Source organism: Pleurodeles waltl, chromosome 7 (genome assembly GCF_031143425.1).
Source record: "Pleurodeles waltl isolate 20211129_DDA chromosome 7, aPleWal1.hap1.20221129, whole genome shotgun sequence".
NCBI classification, from domain to species: Eukaryota; Metazoa; Chordata; class Amphibia; order Caudata; family Salamandridae; genus Pleurodeles; species Pleurodeles waltl.
In genome coordinates this window covers 710752755-710775936 of record NC_090446.1, presented here as the reverse complement: position 1 = coordinate 710775936, position 23182 = coordinate 710752755, and the positions used below count along the sequence as shown (strand labels likewise).

The following is a 23182-nucleotide window of genomic DNA, read 5'->3' as shown; positions in this document are numbered from 1 at the left end:
CATGCGTGTAATAATTAATATAGGATCAAAAAAATAAAAACATCTAAGGGCTAAAAACATCAATATCAGTGCACCGAGGAGGAAAAACAAACATAAAATACATAACTGGAAAGAAGAATTGTCTAATTTTGGAGCTTTAGAGAGAGGCTTTACTCCGGTTGCTTTTCCTGTTCTCCCCCATCATTTTCCTGCTCAGTGTCCAAAGGGATGGATGGCATGGTCGGGGCCAGGCGGATGTCCTGGAGGTGGTACCATGGTTTGTGGCCTTGGACTTTCACTGCTGTAGTCGTCCTGTCTGTCACTGGGAAGGGTCCATTGAATTTGCAGTCCTTCCACTTTCTGACAAAATTGCGAATATATGCTAAAGTTCCCAAAGGTAATGGTGTTTGTTGATCCTTTACAGGAGATGCGTGGGCGCGCCAATTGGCTGCACATGCAACCCGTTTAGAGAAGAACTTGGCAACTTTGGTTAGCTCAGACATGTATTCATTCATTTCAGTTTGTACAACTTCAGGTGCACTCTCAGTCTCCAACTTATGTCTAGTTGATGGCTGTTGGAAAATGGGTTATTGGTAGGGCAGATAGGTACCTACACCTAGCAACAAGCCACTAACCTCCACATAGGTACAGTTAGGTCTCAGTAAATTAATCCCAGCTCAACCCTTGGTAGCTTGGCAACGAGCGTCAAGGCTTAACTTAGGAGACAAAGTGTAGAGCATTCAAATATCACAAAACAGTAATTAAATAAAACACAGGAAACAGTTTAAAAATCCAAAACCAATTTATGAAAATAGTTTATATTTTTATCTTTAACCCCTTCGCTGCCAGGCCTTTTCCCCCTCCTGTGCCGAGCCTTTTTTTGACTATTTGGGGCAGTTCGCGCTTAGGCCCCCATAACTTTTTGTTCACATAAGCTACCCACGCCAAATTTGCGTCCTTTTTTTCCAACATCCTAGGGATTCTAGAGGTGCCCAGACTTTGTTGGTTCCCCAGAAGGAGGCGAAGAAATTAGCCAAAATACAGTGAAAATTTTGTTTAAAAAAAAAAAGGGGAAAAAGGGTCTGCAGAAGAAGGCTTGTGTTTTTTTTCCCTGAAAATGGCATCAACAAAGGGTTTGTGGTGCTAAAATCAACAACTTCCCAGCTTTCAGGAACAGGCAGACTTGAATCAGAAAACCCAATTTTTCAACACAATTTTGGCATTTTACTGGGACATAACCCATTTTTACGATTTTTTTGTGCTTTCAGCCTCCTTCCAGTTAGTGACCACAATCTGTGAGAAACCAGTGCTGGATCCCAGACAGCTAAACATTTCTGAAAAGTAGACAAAATTCTGAATTCAGCAAGGGGTCATTTGTGTACATCCTACAAGGGTTTCCTACAGAAAATAACAGCTGAAATAAAAAAGTATTGAAATTGAGGTGAAAAAAACTGCCCTTTTTCTCCACGTTTTACTCTTTAACTTTTTCCTGCGATGTCAGATTTTTTAAAGCAATACACCGTTACGTCAGCTGGACTCTTTTGGTTGCCGGGAGATATAGGGCTTGTAGGTTCCTCAAGAACTCTAGGTACCCAGAGCCAATAAATGAGCTGCACCTTGCAATGGGTTTTTATTCTATACCGGGTATACAGCAATTAATTTGCTGAAATATAAAAAGTGAAAAATAGGTATCAAGAAAACCTTTGTATTTCCAAAATGGCCACAAGATAAGGTGTTGAGAAGCAGTGGTTATTTGCACATCTCTGAATTCCGGGGTGCCCATAGTAGCATGTGAATTACAGTTCATTTCTCAAATAGATGTCTTTTTTACACACTGCCTTACATTTGGAAGGAAAAATTGTCGAGAAAGACAAGGGGCAATAACACTTGTTTTGCTATTCTGTGTTCCCCCAACTGTCCCGATAAAAATGGTACCTCACTTGTGTGGGTAGTCCTAGCGCCCACAAAAGGAAATGGCTCAAAACACAACGTGGACACATCACATTTTTTCACTGAAAACAGAGGTGTTTTTTGCAAAGTGCCTACCTGTGGATTTTGGCCTCTAGCTCAGCCGGCACCAAGGGAAACCTACCAAACCAGTGCATTTTTGAAAACTAGAGACCTAGGGGAATCCAAGATGGGGTGACTTGTGGGGCTCTGACCAGGTTCTGTTACCCAGAATCCTATGCAAACCTAAACATTTGGCTAAAAAAACACATTTTCCTCACATTTCGGTGACAGTACTGGAATCTGAGAGGAGCCACAAATGTCCTTCCACCCAGCGTTCCCCCAAGTCTCCCGATACAAATTATACCTGGACACATCATATTTTTTCCCAGAAAACCGAGGTGTTTTTTACAAAGTGCCTACCTGTGGATTTTGGCCTCTAGCTCAGCCGGCCCCAGGGGGGGCAGAAATGGCCTAAAATAAATATGGCCCCCTAAGCCCCCCCGGGAGCGACCCTTGCCTACGGGGTCGCTCCCCATGCGTGACATTGGCCCTTGGGGGCAGATTGACCCAAATTCCGCCAATCTGCGGCAGAAATGGTCTAAGTACAATTTCCCCCCAGGGGAGTGACCCTTGCCTGATGGGTCGCTCCCAATCTCTAAAAAAAAAAAAAAAAAACCATTAACAAATATTTGCCTTGGCGTCTAGAGGATTCTGCCCCCAATGGGGGAAGATCGGCCTAATAACAATAGGCTGATCTGCCTCCTGGGTGGCCAGAAATGGCCTAAAATAAATTTGCCCACGCCACCCCCCCCCCCCGGGGAGTGACCCGGTGCCTAGTGGTTTCTGCCCCCCTTGGGGGCAGATAGACCTAAAATCGGCCGATCTGCCCCCAAAGGGGCAGAAATGGCCTAAATACAATTTGCCCCTCCAGGGGAGCGACCCTTGCCTAAGGGGTCGCTCCCCATCTGCAAAACAACACACACAAAAAATCCCCAGTGCCTAGTGGTTTCTGCCCCCCTTGGGGGCAGATCGGCCTAATTAAAATAGGCTGATCTGCCCCCCAGGGGCCTAAAATGGCCTAAAATAAATTTGCCCCCCAGGGGAACGACCCTTGCCTAAGGGGTCGCTCCCCTTGCATGAAATTCGCGGGGAAAAAAACTCCCTGGTGTCTAGTGGTTTCTGTCCCCCAGTGGGGGTAGAAATGGCCTAAATATAAATTGCCTCCTAGGGGAGCGACCCTTTGCCTGAGGGGTCGCTCCCCACTTAAAAAATACAAAACAAAACAAAAACAAAAAAATCCCTGGTGCCTAGAGGTTTCTGCCCCACCTGGGGGCAGACCGGCCTAATTATAGGTCAGCGATCGCGCGCTGGGTGAGGGGGTCGGGTTGGAAGGGGAAGTGCCTTCCATCCCTGCCTTTGGGTGGGGTGGGGGGGAACCCCACAGAGGGAGCGCTAGCGCTCCCTCTGGGCTCTGTGCCCAGGACGTAATGGTTACGTCCTGGGCACACAAGCACTGTGCTGCAGGACGTAACCATTACGTCTGCGGCACAGAAGGGGTTAAAATGACACAAAAACGATTAAAATCGGTTCAGGGGAACCGGAGATATGAATTTTTAAAGTATTATTATTTTCTAGCGCTTAGAAACAAAAAGCGCCAATCGGGTCATCTGGTTGCACCAGGACCGGGGCAAAGTCAAACTTTCAGGCCGACCGCGATGGAGCCCTGCTCGGCTACAAGTCGCGGGAGGCCTCGGTTAAAAAGTTACCTTCTGACTTAGTCTCTTTTTTGATGTTTTTCTTCCCCGGGACGAACCTGCCAGTTGGATCCGACCTCCTGGAGCCCTTGTCCGGATACGCGAAGTCGGTTTCCTCGGTGGTGATTTTTACCTTCGGACTTAGTCGTTTTTTCGAGATGAAAATCCTTCGACCGGGGTAAACCTGGATCTTGATCCGACGTCCGTGGAGCCCTTCTCGGATACGATGGCTGGAAGGTCCCGGTCAACTTTTTACGTTCGGACTTAGTCTCTTTTTTGGATGTTTTTCTTTACCGGGACGAACCACGAAGTCAGGCCGGGTCGCGGTTGAGGCAAGCCGGCTAGAATTTCCGCGTCGGGTCGGTCACTTTATGGAGCTTCTTTTAAAAAATTCTCCAATCTTTTCCAAACTTCTGGGGCTTCACCCAGATGTTCTTTTAAGGTTCTTTTGGGGTCCACAGCTCACCCCAAGGGTCCAGAAGTTCTGTGATGGTCCTTGGGAAGTGCGGACTTCAACTCCCAGAATACACCTGGCGCAAACTCCTTTTTGGCCACTGGACAGTGGTCAGCTGGTCACTTTTTCAGGAGTTGGTGCAGGGGACTCTGGATAGCAATTTTTCACCTGTAGCAAACAGGGAGTGCCTCCTTGAACCAGTGGAAACCAGGCAAAGTCCTTCTTGTGGTGAAGCCCAAGTGTGCAGCTGGTGCAGTCTTTCTGAGTGCAGGGTCCAGGTGCAGGCCAGGGGTCCAGCAGGGCAGTCCTTCTTCTCCTTGTAGTTCCTTCTTCTTGAAATTTGGTGGGGATCTGAGGTGTGGGTGCAGGTCTGCCAGTTTTATCCTTGCTCCTGGGTGAAAAGCAGGGGGGCCCTGGTTCTCCAATCAGGTACAGGGTCGTCCCCCTGTGATGACCACTTCCTGGAAAGTGTGGCAAAAATCCATCCCAAAAGGCAACAGTCTCTAAAAATCCAACATGGCTGAATCTGATTTTTGGAGGTTACATCTGGCTGAGCCCACCCACTGGTGTGGCTAAAAATCATAAACACACCCCTCTCCTGCCCTCTCCTAATCTAATCAAGGGGGCACCTAGCTGTCTGGGGTTGCAGGATGTGGGGGTGTTGCTGGGTGCTCCAAATGTCCTTCTCTGCCTTTGAAGACCAGTTTGGCAGCCCTCCCCCTTCCTGCCTCACCATCTGCTGAGGGGAGATTCTCTCCCCCAAGCACATTCCTTTGTGTGAAGCCAGGCCACTTCACACCTAATCAAGGCAGCCTGGCAGAAGCTGCTGCAGGCTGGCCAATCAGAGCACAGCAGCAAAAACAATGCAGTGCTGAAATTGGCAACTTTTTAGGTAAAGGCTAAACTTTTTACCTGAACAAGTTATATTAAATCCAACAACTGGAAGTTGTGGGATTTATTACAACAATTAATTTGATACCAAATTCTTGGTATGTAACATTTAAGGAGACTTTAAAATTTAAAATAAAGTCTGCCCATTCTAGCCTATGAAGGCCATTTACTTCAATGAGGGAAAAACGAATTTGGCTGTTTTTACCTCACCAGGGCTTATAAATCTATTTTTATAAAGTCCCTGCTTATAGTTACATGGCACCCAGCCCTAGGGGCACATAGGGCACACCTTCGGGGTGACTTATATGTAAAAATAAGGTAGTTTAAGACTTTGGAAGTACTTTTAATTCCAAAGTCGAATTTGCATATAACTTTAATTTAAAAGCAGCCAGCAAGGCAGGCTTGCTTTTAAAATGACACTGGGCACCTCAGCAGTGCACCTAGGTGTGCACCACCTATGCTGTGGTCCCTAAACCTACATGCCCTACCATATACTAGGGACTTATAGGTAGGTTAACTTAGCCAATTATAATTAGCCTAATTTGCATATCCATTTTACACAGAGCACAGGCCCTGGGACTGGTTAGCAGTACCCAGGGCACCTTTAAAGTCAGGAAAACACCAGCAAAAAGTGGAAAATGGGGGCAAAAAGTTATGGGGCCTCTGCAATCAGCCCTGTTTTCTCACAATGGCACAAATGTGCTCATTGTTCTACCTGTCACTATTTTATGAGGAGTCAAATGGTGATCTGCTCCTGGGGTATTTCTCAAAGCAAAGAGTGCTAATGGGAGGCAGTATAGCCATTTCTTTTTCAATGTCACACAGAGTTTACTTATTTTGTTCTTGAGGAGGCTATTAAGGCGCTCACAATTCCATTGCTTTCCGGATGATAAGCTGAGGACAATTTATGTGTTATTGTTAACAAAGTGTTGAGGTGAGAAAAGATATTATTGATGAAGTGGGTGCCATTGTCGGATCTGATCCCCTCAGGGACATCCCACTGCGGTATTACCTCACAGATAAAAAAATTAGCAGCAGACTTGACATCACAGTGAACACAAGGTCCTGATTCACTTCCACCTTGAGAATGGGCAGACTACAACTATAAGATAGTGATAAGGATTGCATCTGTCAATCACATCAATGTAATCAATGTGCAGTTGCTTAAAGGGACCGTGTGGGCGAGGTATTGTGGAAGCTATTACCTTAGAGGTGGGACTTGGTGAATACTGCTGGCACACTGTGCAGATGTGTATGTACATTGTAATCATCCCATGTAAGTTAGGGACAAACCAATCCTGACATATTTGGAGGTACATATTGTCTCTAGCAGTATGTGAAGGAAGATGTAGCTGGTTTAGAGCTATCAGTAGCAATGCTTGGGGCATGACAGGCTTCCCTTCTGACATTTGTATGTTAAATCTGTTCCTGTCTGTGTGCATACTCTGGCTTCCCACAACTGTTTCTCATGCTCTGGGGCATTTTCTTGTATCTCTACTGTATGCAGATGAGCTGTCTCTGTGTAATGTCTGGATGCATTCAAAGGGTCTGAAGGTGTCAATGTTTCATTAGCTAACAAAACTGTGGTATGTGTGTCACTAAGAGGGCGTGTTGCTGCATCTTTGGCTGCCCAATGAGCCAGGGCATTTCCACGGGACACAAAATCCGGACCATTAGTGTGAGCTGCGCATTTCACTACTGCAACTGCATGTGGCGGTGTTAAAGCTTGTATCAAGTCCTCTAAAAGGGGGCGGTGCATGACAGGGCTTCCATCAGACTTGAGAAATCCACGTCTGTTCCACCGTATAATGCTGGAATGCACTGTCGTAGTGAGATAGGCTGAATTAGAGTATACTGTTATTGTTTCTCCTTCCCCTTGTTTGAGGGCTGCTACTAAAGCTACTAATTCAGCAGCCTGGGCTGAATATTGAGATGGCAAAGTTATCTGTTCGGTTATCTGCAGTGTGTCTATAGAGTTGTGCTGCATCGCTCTGACCACTGCAGCACCTGTCTTACCCCTGTGTTCTGATCTATTGTGGAAGACCCATTCACAAAATATACAACACTACCTGGAATGGGGTCTTCTATTGCTTGGCTACACTCATCTCGAGTATATGTGGCACAATCATGGGCATCATCGTCAGTGTCTAAAATGGGGTGTGCAAAGGAGGTAGCAGGATTGACTATGTGGCATTTAACCACCTTCAAGGATGGTAATGATAATATTATCTCGTAGCCTGATACTCTCTGTGTTGTTAGAGCTGTTTTAGCTTTCTGAATTATTGCAAACACAGCATGTTCGGCATACAGTTTCAGAGATGCACCCATGACAATGGGGACACTTTTCTCTGCCGCAAAGGCTGCTGTGGCTAGTGCTTGTTCACAAGGGTAATGGCTTTTCATGACAGAATCAAGTAGGCCACTAAAATATGCAATTGGTTTGTGGCCTAAAGGATACTTTTGGGTGAGGACAGCCATCATCACCTGGCCATTACAGTGGCAAAAAAGAAAAAACCCTTTGTTGTAGTCTGGTGTTCCTTATACTTGTGCATTTGTTATCTCTATTTTTAGCTTACTGAAGGTTTGTTCCATCTCCGTAGTCCATGTTATCCTGTCTTTCTGTGTTTTTGCCTGTTTGATAGATGCAAGCAGTGGGGATATTAAAGTTCTTTAGTCAATAACCCATTGTCTGACATAATTACATAAGTCTAGGAACTTCTGCATTCCTTTCACAGTCTCAGACTCTGTCATCTGCTGAATGGATTCTGCTCTCCCGGGCATAATTCGGCTGCCTGATGCTGACAGTAGTTGCCCTAAGTATTGAACTTCTTCCTGGCAGTACTGTAATTTGTCCCTGTCCACCTTGTAACCTCTTTGAGCAAGGGTGCACAACAGGGACACAGTGTCCTTTCAACACTGCTCCTCTGCTGGACTACAGATCAGTAGGTCATTGACATACTGCAACACTGTGCTGTCACATTAAAAATTGGTGAGGTCATTCTTGACCGTCCTGTTAAAGACACTAGGGGACTCAGTCAAATAGTGACTGTCTTGATGCAGGGGAATGCTGAAAAATGCATTCTTCAAGTCTATGACCGAAAAGTATTTAGCATCTTGGGGTATGCTGGTTAGGATGATGGAAGGGTGAGGTACGACAGGGAATTCTGGTATCACTATGTCATTAAGGGGGCGCAGGTCTTGAATCATGCACCACAAGTTTTCCCTGGCCTTCCTTATAGGGTAAATTGGGGTGTTGCAGGGGGATACACCTGGGTATGTGACTCACTGCTCCACCAATGCATGTATAACAGGTGCAATGCCCTCCTCTGCTTCTTTGGATAGAGGGTGTTGTCTCACTCTTGGTAGTATTGCTCCTTCCTTCAAAGTTATTCTGAATGGTACTGCTGTGCGGACGAGGCCTACATCATAAGGGCCTTTTGTCCACAAGTTGTAGGGTACCTGTGCAAGGTCATTATCTTTAAAAGGACTGGAGACATTTATTAGTATCACAGGCTTTGTCTCCAGTGTGGTGCGTAGAGGTACACTGTTTTGAAAAAGAATCTCTGTCTTTCTAAGGTCATCAGCAAACAAATGGTTATCTGATATGTCGCCCACCTGCATGTTGGGATCATAAAAGATGACAAATGCCCACATCGCACCAGTGTGGTCACTTGCCATCAGTGTCTCATAGGTGGGGGACACTTCTAGAGCCTCTATTTCCAGAATGAGGTCTTTGTCTAATATTTCAAAATAGGGGCACTGTCGTCTAAAGAGAAAGCTCTTGGGTAATTCAACTAGCTTCCCTGTCAGTTCCGTTGTTTCTGATATGATGGTGCACACTGCTCTAGTAAAGGCTAAAATGTCTGGCTCTAACTTGGTTACCATCTAGGGTGTGTGTAACCATTGTCATGATGCGTGTACTAGATACTCCAGGTGTTGAACAGATCATAGTCCCATCCTCTTCAAAGTGAATAGTCATGTTTAATTTTGCCATGAGATCACGTCCTAGCAGATTAGATGGTGCATTTGGGGAGAATAAGAAACATCCATCAACATACCTCCCCCCTATTTCCATCTACACAGGTTTAGTGAATGGAACCCTCATTACAGCCCCGGAGAACCCCTGTGTGTCCATGGATAACTTTGACAATGGAAGTCCCCTCTCACGGATACAGGACCTAGTGACCCCAGTGTCATTGAGATAGCTGTACTCCTTGTCATTTATGGTTACCATCACAGTGGGTTCCTTGTCTGGTCTGAGGGTTACCAATAAGACTGGACACATAAGACTTCTTCTTGGGCACCTTCATTGGGCATATCCTCCCATGAAGTTTTGCTGGAATGGGTTTCCCCCCTGACAGTTACCCCTCCTTGTAAGTTCTGGTGCTGCAAGGTGGGCTGCACTGTCTGCTGTGGCCCATACTGTATTTACTGTGTGATTGCTGTAACTGCTGAGGCTGTATCTGTGGTTAAAGCTGCAGTTGTATTTGGGGCTGTGGGAAATATGTCACATGAGGACTCGTGGCAGGTTGCGCTACAATGCCACCAGGCGGTGCCATTTGTTGGCCATAATTCGCTCTTGTCTGGTTGCTAAGTTCATCTTCCTTTTTAAACCTGCAGTCTCTAATGAAATGTCCTGTCATCTTGCAATAGTGGCATGTCTGTCCACTCTGGAATGTGTTTATTTCCCCCAAACCTTCCTAGCCCTCCTCTTCCATTATTCCTGTTATTGCTTTTCTGGGCATACTGGTAGGGTTGCATTGGAATGCCTGAAGGGGACACTCCCAGGGACACTGCAGCTAATTGGGTGGTGGCAGTGGCAGTTCCTTCCTCTGTTTTCTTTGCCAGTTTCTGCTGGAAAAATTTAGCTGCTGCTTTCACTATTTTATCTTTCTCACTCTTTTCCTTTAATTGTCTCTTCTAACAAAAATGTATTATGTGTGCTTGTATCTCTATCCATGGCTTGGCCTCTAAGGCCACTATATTATCTAATTTATCCTGCACTTCAGCTGGCAGATCCTTTTTCACTATATTGTGAAATAGTATTGAATTCTGCCTAGTTACATCCCAACTCTCCCCCACTTCCTGGGTCCATTTTTCCTTCATTCTGCTAAGGAATTGGACTGGGTCCTCATTTGGCTGCATTGTTTGTGCCATAAGGGACCCAATGTCTGGCCTGTCTGGATACATTTTCCTTAGTTGTTTCCAAATAATTCCCCTTACTCTATGAAAGAGTGACCCATCACATTTTGGGTTGGTCAATGTCATATTCTTTACTCCTGCCTTTGTGAACAGTAGGTCTGTCTCATCTCCTATAAGGGAAATTAGTAAACTCTTAATGTCCCCTATTGCAAGAGTAATCCCTGCAATATGTTTTTCCAGAGCTGCTATCCATTTCCAAGCACCCTCAGCAAGTTGTGGCAACTGTTTTTTAAGCTCTTCCTTGTCCATCTGGGGCCATGGTATACACTGAGGCACCCCTGGGCCCTTGAATATCAAGGGCAGTTGTGACAGGACTGTAGTCCTATTGCCAGTAGGGTGACGAGAGTAATACTTACGAGCATATTTCTGCCACACTCTTAGACTTTTCTGCATATAGGGATAATCCCAGTAAGGATCCCCTGTGCCCTGAAATATGCACATTTCTGCATTGGCCATGTCTCGGGGTTCAAAGGAACCTTCTCGCGGCCATGGTGTCATCTGTGATGCCAATCCTTCTGTCCAAACTGCTAGGTTGCTAGTAAAAGGGACAACATTATACCAACTATTTTCATACTGAGCTACTATTTCATTGGGCGTCAAATTATTGCCAGGGCACACAGGGAATACATGTGCCATGTCTTTCCTCAGTGTCATTTTTCCTGCCATTTCAAATATTCCCTTTCTCTTATGTGAGCGTGCATGCGCCCCATCAAATACTAATCTCTATAATTCTCTTGGCTTCTTTTGTAAAGTTTATCCTGTCTTATTGTTTTCTTCTTCCTCACAGGCATATTGTGACTGTTCCCTGTTATGGTCCTCAAGAAGAGACATTCTTTTAACATGTTCAGTGATGTCATCTAATGCCCTGACTGATCCTTTGAAGGAGTTTTCTGAATCCAGATCTTCTTTACCTAAGCTGCTATGTGTGGAGACTGTGTCCCCTAGTCCTTCTTGTTCAATAATTTGTGGCCCAGTGAGGGCCCTTGACTGCCTCAAGAGCCCTTCCTCCTTTTCCCAAGTCGCTCTTTGGTCTTCCTGCACTGTGACCCCCTTGCCTACACTATTCTCCTCTGCTCCTGGGTGCATAAACCTCCAGCGCTCTGTGGGAGGACTTTGTGGTGTGTAAGCTAACCTTCTTCTCTCATTTTTAATGTTGGTACTTAGTTTTTGCAAAACACCTTTCTTTTTTCTAGCCCCCATCCATTCTCTGTGCCTCTCTTGACCCCTCATTAGGTATACCTTCATTTTTCCTAGTGGGGGACATCTCGTCCTCTAAATGAAGTGTAAATGTGGCATCTACTGTCCCTATGTATTTAGTACTGTCCCCACCTAACATTTCCCGTGGTGTACTGGCCATTTGAGGACATGGAGATGGGTGGACATATTTTACATGTTCAGAAAAATATTCTAATGGTGGGCTATACTCGGTGTCTGTATATCCCACAGCAGGGGGATGTGAAGAGGTGGGTAGTGAGTGTGGGGTACCAGGTTGCATCGTGTACATGCCCTGCACCTTTGCACTGCCTAACCTTAATTGCACGTCTTGATAGGGGGGTGGAGGAGCCGAAGGGAGGGTCTGAGGCTTTGTCTTTGACTCATTCATATTTGTTTCACAAAAGACCCTCCATAGGTCTAGTGTGATCTTCCTTTTCTCTAGTTTATTTCCCTTGAATTTACTCTGTATGAAGGTGGCCATGTGTTCTATTGTTGTATTATCAAATGTGCCCTCTTTGGGCCACGCATGTGCAAGTTTTAATGTTGCTTTGTGCCATTCCTTACAGTATTTCCTATCCTGTCCTTGTCTCCTGAGAACACTTTAACCATGTGTTCTAAAGGAGACCCCACGTCTGTTTAGTGAACTTAATCCTTAGTACTATATGGTTTACACTCTAAATGGACTTCTATTTACTTCCTGGGGTATTTACAGACTTCACATAAACTGTTACTAGGCTGTGAAGGTGAACATCAGATATATCCCTAATCTCTGAAAGACTTTGTTAATTTATAAATATATATTAGGTAGGTGCATTTATAAGTGGTCTAAGTGGTTTGTGTGCCTGACACAACAAACAATAATGTTATTGCGATACATATACATGTTGATAAGTTACTCATATCCTAAATTCCACACTGGGAGGTCCCTAATAAATGCATACAGTTGGAGGTCTAATGCTAAATATGAGTCTGTTATTATTGCAGGGAATTCACGTGACTGTTGCCCTTGGGTCCACTGAAAAATTGCAGTGACTTCAATATATTCACTTTCTGGCGACAAGATGGCACCAGTGTCACACAAGAAAAATTCAACTGAACATTTTAGAGGCCTTCAAGGGGGTGCCTCACTCTTAGAAAGACAACTGCAAGAGGTTTTGTATATTTCAAAATAAACTCTTTTATTCTAATTATGCAAAGGTCCTCTTCACATCTATCTGAAAGGTAGTTAAATATATTTGTATGTATAGTAGCTTATAATTCTTCTTCCATTTGTATACCCTCAAGATATGTGTATATGACCCAGTCTATACTGTTTGATAATTCATCTTGCCTCCAATCTTGAGGCTCTATAGTTTCATAATGGGGATAATAGTTAGTAGTGTCAGTAGTTGTTATGGGATTCATGAGGCTACTACACTACATTTAACTTGGAGGACAATGTCCTTGTATTAGTTCTTTGAATAATTATTTATAATTGTCTAAAGGCATTTCTCTTATGTTAATCTAGGTTATTTTAATGTCTAGAGGTGATATACTATAAATACCTAGGCATTCATAAACTTCTGACTTTAAAAAAATGATTCTGTGGTATTGATTTTGCTGGTCTACTAAGGTCAGTTCTGTTGCAGAGGGCGACAGCCTGACCGTTATAAAAATGAATAATTAATTCAGGGATGTGGGAATTAATTAGTTGACTTTTTTTGGGACATTTGCTCAATCCAGTCAATTACTTTACTTTTGAGTATACTGTTATAACTTAACCTTCATAAGAATAGGAGGTCTGATACTTATTCCTAAATTATACTCTAAATAACATAAACTTATATATTGACATTATGGGGGTCATTACAACATTGGCGGTAAAAGGCACTTAACCGCCGTGCAGAAGACCGCCAACACACCGCCGCCGCCGCGGCATTCCGCCACAGCTATTATGACACACATCTTGGAATCCGCCGAAATTCAGACACCCACACAACACCGCCACACCAAAGGTCAGTGATAAACTGTCGGAAACAAATCCTCCACCTCCACGCCAACAGAAACACGCCCATGCTATTACAACCCACGAATCCACGCGGCGGTCTTTCAACTGCGGTATTCCTTTGGCGGTACACACCGCCGCGCTCAAAAAATACACACATCTCCAAAACACCGCCACATTGGACAATTCAAAATACACACACGTGATACACATACAAACAACACTCCCACACTCCAAACACAATATAAAACACGCACCCACATCACCCACAAACCCCTACGACCAAAAATTAGACACAAAGGCAACAGAGAGAGAGAGCACAGAATAGACAACCCCACTACACAGAGGCACATAACACCATCACCCACACAACATCCACGCACAAAACACCACACACCAATACACTCACCACACTCATCACCACATACACCACCCCACACATCACCCACACCACCCCATGGCACGCCAAAGACAGCCCTGCTTCTCCGAGGAGGAGCTCAGGGTCATGGTGGAGGAAATCGTACGGGTAGAGCCACAGCTATTTGGCTCACAGGTACAGCAAACATCAATAGCCAGGAAGATGGAGTTATGGCGCAGAATAGTGGACAGGGTGAACGCCGTGGGACAGCACCCAAGAAATAGGGAGAACATCAGGAAGAGGTGGAATGACCTACGGGGGAAGGTGCGTTCAACGGTCTTCAGGCACAACATCGCGGCACAGCGGACTGGCGTCGGACCCCCACCTCCTCCCCCACAACTAACAACATGGGAGGAGCAAGTCTTGCCCATCTTGCATCCTGGGGGCCTCGCAGGAGTCGGTGGAGGATGGGACACTGGTAAGTCAAATATTAACTATCATATCCCCCACTCTACCTGCATGCTATCACACACCCCCTCCCTCACCCCCTCCCCTATCACTACAACTCCTCACTAATGTACTAATAACACAAACCACCGATCCCAACACCAAGCCCTGCATGACACAACTAAGCATGGACACCCCTCACTAAAGCATGCCCACTGCACATACCCAGTACACCCCCCCAACTATCACCACACAAACTCACACACAGGAATACATGCACTGGGGTACACAAACACCCACCCATTGCACACCATTACACTAACACATGCAATAATCATGCTCTTATGCCCCTGCAGGAACCCGAAGGACCATCACCACACCAGAGGGTCCAGACAACACCACTCCATCTCCAGAAGAGGCCCACAGTGACGAGAGCAGCTCTGCCCTACTGGATCCTGATGACCAACCCGGACCATCGTGGGCCTCCGGACAGTCGGTTCCCCTAGCACAGGCACAGCCCAACACCGACCTTCCACCCTCTGGTAACACCAGCACAGCACCCACCCAGCGGGCCCAAACCTCCCTACCCAGGACAGGTCTATCAGCGGTGTGTCCACCACTACAGGGCACCCAGGCTAACCCTCCACCCCAACAACAACAGGGACCTGGGGGCAGTGGTAGTGGGCACACGGTCCAGGGGGCGGAGGCACAGGAACACAGGGGAACTGGGAGGGCTGCTGTGCGACAGGGGGCAGACAGGCCAAGGGAACCCACTCTCCACGAGGCCCTCTCCTCCATCATGGGAGCATACCACCACTCCCAGGAGACAATGGCGACGGTTCTGGACAAGTTGCAGGAGACCCTGCACCTGCAGGACGAACTGTATTTGGGGCTCAGGGAGGAGCTCAGGACCATCAGCTCCACCCTGGCCACCATTGTAGGGGTGCTGAAGGACATACAGCAGACCTTGAGGGACACCGTGGCACTCCAAGGGGCCCCTGACACTAGCCAGGACGATGAAATGCCCACCACCTCCGCCGGCGCAAGTGGACAGGACGCCCGCCACAGGACAACAAACCAGCACCCCACCCCCTGCAGACGGACAACCACCACGCAAGCGGTCCATGAGATCCAGGAACAGGACAGAGCAAGATGGCAAGACCCCCGCCAGGAAATGAGACCACCCTGATTGTCCTCCCCCTGTCCCACTTTGTTACCCTGTCCATACTTTAACTGCCCCAGCTCCTCTTTCTATGCCCAGATGGGCAGTGCACCTGTGAGACTAATAGACTGGACTCTGCCATGGACATTCCTCCACCATCACCCATCCTCATTTTACAACCCCCTCCCATTTCTGAGCACTTCAATAAACACCCTTGAAACACAAAACAATTTGGAGTCAGTCTGTGATTTAGTAAAAGTGTATTATCAATGACAGTGTCATAATGGGTGTACCATTCTAAAGCTAACATACCTATGTCACACATCACAAGCCCTTGAAGGATGCAAGCAGTTGACACGTAGGTAACCGCACCTGTGAAACCGTAATGGAAGGGTACAACTCAGTTTTTTAAATGTTGACTTAAATCGAAAAACAGGATAGAGGTAGACGTGTGAAAGTTAATGTAATGTTAAACATGAAAATGTTCTCACCTGTGTGTCCATGGAAATATTGCTATATGACTGACTCCCTCTTGTCGTTGTCTTCTTCATCAGCTTCATCCTCATCACTGTCCACAGGCTCCACAGGCTCCACAGCTGCTACAACACTGTTATCTGGGTCATCCTCCTGCAGAAAAGGCACCTGGCGTCGCAATGCCAAATTATGGAGCATGGAGCAGGCAATGATGATGTCGCACACCTTCTTCGGTGAGTAGAATAGGGAACCACCTGTATTATGGAGGCACCTGAACCTGGCCTTCAGGAGCCCGAAGGTGCGTTCGATCACCCTCCTAGTCCGCCCATGGGCCTCATTGTTATGTTCCTCTGCCCTGGTCCTGGGATTCCTCACTGGGGTCAACAGCCACGAAAGGTTGGGGTAACCAGAGTCCCCCAAAAGCCATACACGGTGCCTCTGGAGTTGACCCATCATATCAGGGATGCTGCTATTCCGCAGGATGTAGGCGTCATGCACTGAGCCAGGGAACATAGCATTTACCTGCGAGATGTACTGGTCTGCCAAACATACCATCTGTACATTCATCGAATGATAACTCTTCCTGTTCCTATACACCTGTTCACTCCTGTGGGGGGGGGACCAGAGCTGCATGGGTCCCATCAATAGCACCTATGACGTTGGGGATATGTCCAAGCGCATAGAAGTCACCTTTCACTGTAGGCTAATCCTCCACCTCAGGGAAAATGATGTATCTCCTTACGTGTTTCAGCAGGGCAGACAACACTCTGGACAACACGTTGGAAAACATAGGCTGGGACATCCCTGATGCCATGGCCACTGTTGTCTGAAAAGACCCACTTGCAAGGAAATGGAGCACTGACAGCACCTGCACGTCAGGGGGGATTCCAGTCGGATGGCGGATTGGTGACATCAGGTCTGGCTCCAACTGGGTACATAGGGCCAGACGCAGGAAACAAATAGCGAGTCGCAAACGGCAAAAATTGCCGTTTGCGACTCGCTATTCGCGTTTCCCAATGCAGAAATGCATATTGCGAGTCGGTACCGACTCGCAATATGCATTTCAGAATCGCAAATAGGAAGGGGTGTTCCCTTCCTATTTGCGATTCTGAGTGGTATGCAATACCATTTGCAACCGCATATGCGGTCGTAAATGGTGTCGCAGTTACCATCCACTTCAAGTGGATGGTAACCCACTCTCAAATTGGAAGAGGTCCCCATGGGACCCCTTCCACTTTGTGAATGGACCCACAAATATTTTTTCAGGGTAGGTAGTGGTCCAAGGGACCACTACCTGCCCGGAAAAAAAAACCGAAACTAAAGGTTTCGTTTTTTTTTAAAGTGCAGCTCGTTTTCCTTTAAGGAAAACGACCTACACTTAAAAAAAAAAACTGCTTTATTTAAAGCAGTCACGAACATGGAGGTCTGCTGATGACAGCAGGCCTCCATGTTTGCGAGTGCCTAGACTCGCTATGGGGCCGCAATTAGCGACCCACCTCATGAATATTAATGGTGGTGGGTCATTGCGACCCCATAGCGACTCGCAGACAGTGTCTGAGACACCGTACTGCATACTAATTTGCGACTTGCAAATTGCGAGTCGCAGGGACTCGCAATTTGCCAGTCGCAAATTAGCATTTTGCTACATCTGGCCCATAGTTCCTGGATTGTGGCCCGTTTAAACCAGTAGGTTACGATGACGTCGCTCTTCCATTGTCAACAGGTCCACCAGCGGTTGGTACACCGGAGGATTCCGCCATCTTCTCATATGTCCCAGCAGACGGTGCCTACGAAGGACAACAGCGAAGAACCAGTCATTAGTCCGCCAGGTATGTACCCACAGTCACACACAAGACTACACCACTCACATAACCCTTCCTGTATGTGTGTTGAGTGTAGGCCTAGCTATGTGTGACGCAGTATGAAATGAAGCCATGTGGGCCCCTGAAATGGCGGCTGTCTGACCTCTAAACTGGGACAATGGGATTCTGGGGTAACTGCGCTGGCGTTACACACCATCACGGTAGGCGGTCGTAGACCGCGGCGCAATGCTGCATTGGTTAACATTGGACCCTATGGGTCCCAGGAGCCAATGAACAGGTGTGCCGGCGGTGATGATGCGCACCGCCGCGGACGTCACCGCCGCGGACGTCACCGCCATTTTCTATCTGTTCAATCACTACATACCTGACCTTCGACAGGAGAGGACCTACACTGCAAGTGCTGCTGTGACCTCGGTCTGGAAGCGACGATGGCTGCTGCGTCTGGGGAAAGGGCCCTGCCTTCACTGCTCAGGAGTTGGAGAAACTGGTAGACGGGGTCCTCCCCCAGTACACGCTACTCTACGGTCCTCCAGACCAACAGAATAGTACACAGGGAGCACATTGTATGGCTAGGCCTGGGTGGAGAGGGCTGGTTGGAAGAGGGAAGGGGCAGAGTCCATAGAACATTAATGCATGGGAATGAATGGGCCACATGGCCAGAGTAGGGAGGGGACCACTCACAATGACAGTGCAGTTGGTAATGACTGTTCCTCTTTCCTTCTGCATGTCATGTAGGCCAGCACCCACCAGAAGAGGGACATTTGGCGTGCCATCGCCAAGGAGGTCTGGACCCTGGGGGCCCACCAGAGACGGGGCACCCACTGCCGTAAGAGATGGGAGGACATTCGCTGCTGCAGCAAGAAGACGGTGGAGGCTCAGCTGGTGATGGCATCCCAACGTGGGAGGGAGGCCCGTCGCACCATGACCCCCCTGATGTTCTGGATCCTGGCGGTGGCCTACCCGGAGTTGGATGGGCGCTTGAGGGCATCACAGCAGACACAAGGGGGTGAGTACAACCTCATTATGTGGACTTTGCGTGCAGTGGAGGTGTCTGGGTGGGGGAGGTGGGCTGTGGGTGTCCCTAGGCCAGGGCGAGTTAGGTAGGCAAGGCCCCTCCGTAATGTAGCCCATGTGGCACTCCACCCCACCTCAGCAGAGTGCCAAGTCGAGGTATAGTTGCCCCTGTGGCATCCATGTGCGCCGATGTCCACCATTGCCATATAGGCCATATCCCAGAAATTGCATGTGCAGAGGGCAGGAGCACGGCGTAATGCAGGGGGCATCTGCGTTTGTCTTGTCCGCCAACGGTAGCGGTATGCCATGCACTAAAACCCTCTTTCTTCTGTCTCCCCCCCTTTGTCTGCTCTCCCTGTCCTTTTGTACATCAGCATCAACAGGCGGAGGTACAGTGGCATTGGAGCACGGGGGAGCTGCATCCCACATGGCCATGGAGGGCCACACCACAGACTCTGAATGCACCAGTGGGACGGAGGGCGAGGGGAGCTTCACGTCGGCCACTGGATCACCAAGCAGTGACACGGACTCGTTCAACGATGGGAGCTCCCTTGTGGTGGCGGCACCATCTGTGCCTCCCATCTCTACAGGTACAGCCGCCACCTCCCCTACCAGCATCGCCCTCCCAGCAGCCCCTCAGCGTTCGCCCTTTGCCCGCTCACCCAGGAGGGTGGGCATCACCTTCGCCTCAGGCACCTCAGGCCCTGCCCCAGTCACCCCTGCTGCCCTCAGTGAGGAGGCCATTGACCTCCTCAGGTCACTCACTGTTGGGCAGTCTACCATTGTGAATGCCATCCAGGGTGTAGAATGAGAGTTGCAACACGGTAATGCATTCCTGGAGGGCATTCATTCTGGTCAGGCTGTCCTTCAGTGAACCCTGCAATCTTTGGTCTCAGCACTGATGGCAGCAATTGTCCCTGTGTCTAGCCTCCCCCCTCCAACTTCCTCCACCCAGACCCAATCTCCTGTACCCCAGTCCATCCCAAGCACACCTACAGACCAGCATGCACACAAGTCAACACACCCAAGTAGCTCAAGCAAACATAGGCACCACACACACCACAAGCACTCACGCAAGCCTCACCCACATACAGACACAACAACATCCACTGCCTCCACTGTGTCCCCCTCCTCCTCTGCTCCCTCCTCCCTCCCAGTGTCGTCTACACTCTCACCTGCATGCACTACATCTACAGCCACTAGGACTCGCACCAGTACACCCAGCACCACACCCCGCTCACCTGCACTCACCACCTCCACTGCCATTTACACGTCCCCTGTGTCCTCTCCCAGTGTGTCTGTGACGCCCCCTCCCAAAGTACACAAACGCCGGCAATCACTCACCCAACATCCATCCACCTCAAGACAGCCTCCAGTACCTGCACCTGCACCCAAAACACCTAAAGTGACACCTCCGACAACCACCTCCTCTTCCTCCACTCCCAGACCCCCTCCAGCTACCCATCCCAGTGTTCGTCAGAAACTGTCCGTCTGTAAAGTTGACCTTTTTGCCCCCACCCCCTCCAATTCATCAGTCCCGTCGTAGCGCCTCAGCCAAAAAGCCTCCAATACCAGTGGTGCCTGTTCAAGATTTTTGTAGTGCACCGGCCACCAGGGCAGGCAGTAGGACCCGGAGCCAAGGCACTGGCAGCCCACCCCCTGTAAAGGCAATAAAATTGGAGAGTGGACGACGGGACCGTGTTAAGACTCCAGGTGGGAAAACAACTGACATGGGTTCCAAGGGGATTGGAGAGTCAGCTGTGACTCCACCAAAGGTGGGGAAGGGCCAGAGGAAGTCTGCCCAGCCTGTTGTGAGTGTCACGGCGGAGAAGTGCGCCATCATTTCCGGCAGTCGAGACACAACCGCCAGCACCGTCGTTACTGGTCCAGAGACCACCGCCATAGTCACAGCCCAGGAGGGCCCCACTATCGTCACTGGTCAGGAGACCACCGCCAGAGTCACAGCCCAGGAGGGCCCCACTATCGTCACTGGTCAGGAGACCACCGCCAGAGTCACAGCCCAGGAGGGCCGAAGTATCTTCACTGGTCAGGAGACCACCGCCAGAGTCACAGCCCAGGAGGGCCCCACTATCGTCACTGGTCAGGAGACCACCGCCACCGCCGGAGTCAGTGCCCAGGAGGGCCCCACTATCGTCACTGGTCCTGAGACCACCGCCAGAGTCACAGCCCAGGAGGGCCCCACTATCGTCACTGCTCAGGAGACCACCGCCAGAGTCACAGCCCAGGAGGGCCCCACTATCGTCACTGGTCAGGAGACCACCGCCACCGCCGGAGTCAGTGCCCAGGAGGGCCCCACTATCGTCACTGGTCCTGAGACCACCGCCAGAGTCACAGCCCAGGAGGGCACCACTATCGTCACTGGTCAGGAGACCACCGCAACCACGGGAGTCAGTGCCCTGGAGGGCTCCGGCTGCCACAGCCCCGCTGGGCAATGATGAAACGTCATGCCACACACCAATGTCCTTATCAGAACCGCCATGGCAAAGCACAGCTGAACTGTCCTGAACCGCCATGGCAAAGCACCGCTGAACTGTCCTGAACTGCCATGGCAAAGCACTGATGAACTGTCCTGAACCGCCATGGCAAAGCACCGATGAACTGTCCTGAACCGCCATGGCAAAGCACCGCTGAACTGTCCTGAACCGCCATGGCAAAGCACCGCTGAACAGGGCAAAGACCGCCATGTCAAAGCACCTCAGAACAGGGCAAAGACTGCCATGTCAATGCACCGCTGAACAGGGCAAAGACCGCCATGTCAATGCACCGCTGAACAGGGCAAAGACCGCCATGTCAATGCACCACTGAACAGGGCAAAGACCGCCATGTCAAAGCACCGCTGAACAGGGCAAAGACCACCATGTCAATGCACCGCTGAACAGGGCAAAGACTGCCATGGCAAAGCACCGCTGAACAGGGCAATGCACTGGGTAGGAATGAATGGCCCGCCACATCAGGCATCCTTATCCCATGTGCAGCTGGGACAGTGACAGGACACGACCTTTCACGGGGAGACTCATCCAGTCTGGGCACCAGTCCCCACCAGTACCAGTAGAGACCTGCATCAACTTGAGAGACTGTGGCTTTGCACTCCCCAGAATGGCACAGTGGGCAAACCACCCACTGTATAGACTTGAGAGACTGTGGATTTGCACTCCCCAGGATGGCACAGTGGGGAAACCACCCACTGTAGAGACTTGAGAGACTGTGGCTTTGCACTCCCCAGGATGGCACAGTGGGCAAACCACCCACTGTAGAGACTTGAGAGACTGTGGCTTTGCACTCCCCAGGATGGCACAGTGAGCAAACCACCCACTGTAGAGACTTGAGAGACTGTGGCTTTGCACTCCCCAGGAGGGCATGAATGGGCATGGAGCCCCGTCGTGGATCTGGCTTTGCAGTCATCCGGCTGAGGTACCCCCCCTTCCCTTCCCCCTGAGGTGCCTGTAGAATTTCTATCTGATGCCCCGGCAGTGTTCTCTCTGATTGTGGTCAGGTATTTTTGGACTGATGGTGCACGGACGTTGTTATGTACATATCTGCACTACTTCTCGTCTTGTATATAATTATGACTGATTTTCAAATATATATCTGTATATTTATGTATGACATGTAGATTGGCACATTACATTGTTTGACCGATTTTCGCTTTGTGTATACATTCTTCCGGGGGGATTGTGGGTTGTTACTGTGATTTTTGTGCATGCATTGTTGTGTATGTTGTAATATGCGAGGGTGGGGGTGTTTGGTGTGTGTCCCCCTAACTTTTGCCTCCCCCATGTCGTAAGTGCAGTACTCACCATTGTCTGCAGCGCCTACGTAGCTGTTGGTCGTAGAAGAGCAGAAACACAAGGGCAGGGAGTATTTGGAGTTCCGGCTCCATGGATTCCTCGTTCCTCGTGGGATATGTTAGGGGGAGCGTTTTCCCATATCAAAAGCTGTTTCCGCCGTGTTTTTATCCACGGTGAATCCGCCCCGGAAAAGGTGGCGGATTGGCGGGTTGTAATAGTGTGGGCGGTGCATTGTCTCCCGCCTGTCTGTTGGCAGTGACCGCCGCGCTGCTTGTCTGTACCGCTGTGGTGGGCGAAGTGTTAAAGTGGCTGTCTTTGTTGGCGGTTTCTGCCAGGGTCATAATTCCCTTTTTTTGTCCTCCGGACTGTTTGCGGTGTTTCCGCTGCTTTAACACCGTCCGCCAGGGTTGTAATGACCACCTATGTGGCCACATTTCTATCTATACATGCATCTACATACACAGTAATTCTTAATTTCATACTAGGGCAAACAAAATACTACTGGTCACTTCCCTCCGGATTCATAGAGGGGACAACTTTTCACTATTTGCAACTACAAATTGTGACTTTCAGGTCTGGGTTATGTTGACTTGAGTGTTCGTTAGAACTTACACTGATTGCTCAGCCCCAAGTCCAACACTACTCTTGACCAGTTTTTACTTACTT

At 48.7% G+C, this 23182-nt stretch overlaps 1 protein-coding gene across 1 annotated transcript in view; it reads right to left on the bottom strand.

Moving 5' to 3' along the window:
- Positions 1-23182, bottom strand: part of LOC138304578 (uncharacterized) — a 99943-nt gene that overhangs the window by 7396 nt on the left and 69365 nt on the right. The gene's annotated exons all lie outside the window — the stretch shown is intronic.